We start from the raw sequence: 3,467 nt of genomic DNA, 5'->3' as shown, positions 1-3,467 counted from the left end.
ACTGTACATTATTATTTCTCCTCTATGCCCCGCCTTTCTGAAACGCGTCGATTTTTACAAAGCTCATCAGTCTGAATAGCAAGGTGTGCTCTTATTGGCCAGATATCCCTGTAATCAATCTATGAGTATGTCATGATCTATAGTGTTGAACGCAGCACTAAATTCAAGTAAAACTAGCAATCAGATGCAGCCTTGGTCTGACACCAGAAGCAAGTCATTTGTAATTTTAACATGTGCAGTTTCTGTGCTATGATGGGGTCTGAAACCTGACTGAAATTCTTCAGAGATATCTTTTTTTTTTTCAGGAAGGAGCACAATTGAGCAGACACTACTTTTTCTAAAATTTTAGACATAAACGGAAGATTTGAAATGGGTCTGTAATTTGCCAGTTTACTAGGATCTAGTTGTGGTTTCTTAATAAGAGGCTTAATAACTTTACTTAATCTTTACTTAATATCCTAATGATTTTTGGCATAAAAGAAAAATCGATAATTTTGACCCATACAATGTATTGTTTGCTATTGCTACAAATATACCCGTGCTACTTAAGGTTTTGTGTCCAGGGTCACATTTTATATTCTTCATAAATGTCACAACACATCGCTTTTAATCTCCTACATGATTAAAAAGACAATGGCATTTAAATTCTTTATTGGGCTTTAGTTTTGCTAATTAAAAATGTTAATCTTTGGGATAACTGGTGTGAACATCACGATGTGCAATCTAATGGAAATGCCTTATATAATGTACCTTAAAGGGATAGTTCATCCAAAAATGAAAATTTTATGTTTATCTGCTTACCCCCAGGGCATCCAAGATGTAGGTGACTTTGTTTCTTCAGTAGAACACAAATTATGATTTTTACCATTGCCATGCATTATAAGACTGATAGACTGCAACGGTTGGACTTAAAAATCATCATATGTGTTCTACTGAAGAAACAAAGTCACCTACATCTTACATCTAGGATGCACTGGGGGTAAGCAGATAAACATCAAATTTTCATTTTTGGATGAACTATCCCTTTAACCCATGTGGCATTTAGTACGGCAAAGTTTTTCCAATTATAACTCTGAAAAGCTTGTGGTTTTCATATGAACATTTAGGCTGCTGTTTTTATAAGCTGATTAGTTGGGCAACAAAAGCAGTTTACACATTTGAGAACACACACAAAGAGACACTCTTACAAATAAAGTTTATTTATTGGCATCTATGGTTCCATGAAGAACCTTCCAACATCCATGGAACCTTTCCATTTCATAAAAAAATTTCACTGAAAGCTTCTTTCTAGAACACAAAATGGTTCTTCTAAGGCATCGCTGTGAAAACCCAAGCTGTATTTATGATTTTTGCACATACTGACTGGAATGTTGTTCTGAAATTGACTGTACTTCATTACTTTTATGTGTGCTTGTTTAAGTTGTATGTGCCCGGACAAATATTTCTTATAACCATTCTGGTCAATTTAATAGAATACCTAAAGAGAAAAGATTTTAAAACACATAATAACTGCATTTTCCCTTGAGTCGATATTTACATTCTCATTGAGTCTCTCTCTCTCTCTCTCTCTCTACATTTAAGTTCAAACAACTTGTTAAAGTGCATGTAGCGTTATATGACCCCTTTAAGAGAATAGGGACAACCCGTTTAGACCAATCAGACCAAATGGGCGCAAATGCATTTGCTATTTAAACAACGTGGAGCAGGACGTGAAAATGACAACTGCGTCGGGCTGAAACTATAGCAAAAAACACTTGCGTCACGCCTGGCACAGCATTGCGCTGGGTGTATGATAGGGCCCAATATCTGCATTCTCTCTCTCTCTCTCTCTCTCTCTCTCTCTCTCTCTGCACTTTGCTGCTCCTGCTCTTTTAATTCCCTCCTGATTCTTTGTCTTTATGAAGTAAACTAGGGGAGGGCTTTTAGGCATACATTGGTTACTGTGACATTATCTCTGTTTTTCCTCTCTCTCGCTCCCTAATATCCTTAGTAAAGAGTTGTAGTCTCATAATAAATCTGTTTACTTGTCTTGGCTCTTAAATGGTTCAATACAACCTGTGTTGGGCACGGGGTTGGAGCAATTTTTCTATCACTGAATGATTTTTACAGGAAAGAGTCTGAACAAATCAAATTGTACATCATGTACAGAATTATTATTGAGTAAGTGCCTCATGGAGATGAACCACAGGGTACTGATGGGGAATTCACAGATGTACGCAGTTTGTTGGAGTAATTGGCAGGTCTATAATGTTTAAGCTCCTTAAAATATCAGATCTCTAGGTTTAAAAGAAAAAGAATGAATAATACTCTTCATGGTGCCCTGAAAGTACTGAAATATAAAATGTTTTAAAACAGAATCTGTATGCAGCTTATCATGAATATGGATTAGTTTTTACAGTTAATGACCACCTTGACAAAACAGCCTTTCTCCTGCTGTCTCAGAAGACACTGAGATGGTTACATGGTTGTGGTTTTAATAGCAGATCTCCCTGAAGCATTGCTTAGATTAACAAAAAAAAAAACTTTCTGGCAGATCACACATATTTACAGTACAGCTTTAGCTTTAAAACTACAGTGCAGTTTGGATTGAAAATTACAATACCATAAGCACACCCTCTCATACTAAACACTTAATGAACAGGCTAACACTGTGCTGAACAGTGCATTACTATTACTTTATAAATAAAGGAACATATAATTTAATGGTGTTTGGCCAATCTCATCCTGACCGCAGGCTCTACTCTTCTGCACAATGGTGACCCCACAAACTTACACATACCAGAAACACTTTTACATTTCAAAATAATACAACATTAAACACTAACAGATATCCCCCTATATTAATATTGAGCAAAAACACATGAAATAACACTTAACTTTAGCATTTTTACTCTCCTTTAACAATCAGAATCAAAGCATGCTGGGAACTAGAAATCTGCTGTAACTCATTCAGTGAATGTGTGCATATGTGTGTACATACATTCACATTTATATGGAAACATCTATGTGCAATATACTCAATAAAGGATCAAACAATGAATATTTTTGTCTTCATTTCTAAATATATTTGTATGTATCAATATATAGCCATATATTGTCAGTGCATATTGCTGTATATTGAAAAAATATAAGCACTAATAGTTTCCAGTATATGGAAATGTATTATGTAATATATCGCATTATATTTTGCAATATATTACCATAGATATTTGTTTCGTAAGGGTGATGTCATCTGCCCTGTGTATTGCTCTCTTTAACCTTTTGGTGAGAGCTATTCTCCTGCTGTTATTATATCTGATTAGGAGAACTGGCTATCATTTACTACTGCTTGTGAAGACGGGTCAGATGAAGCAAATTCAAAGTGAGTGTCTCTGCAAGCCTGTGACACAGTGAACCTGTAGAACATTGGTAAGTGCCTCTGTGTGTGTGTGTGTGTGTGTGTGTGTGTGTGTGTGTGGGTGGGTGGG

Source organism: Sinocyclocheilus anshuiensis, unplaced genomic scaffold, assembly GCF_001515605.1.
Source record: "Sinocyclocheilus anshuiensis isolate Anshui unplaced genomic scaffold, SAMN03320099.WGS_v1.1 scaffold354, whole genome shotgun sequence".
NCBI lineage: Eukaryota > Metazoa > Chordata > Actinopteri > Cypriniformes > Cyprinidae > Sinocyclocheilus > Sinocyclocheilus anshuiensis.
This window is presented reverse-complemented; position numbering follows the sequence as displayed.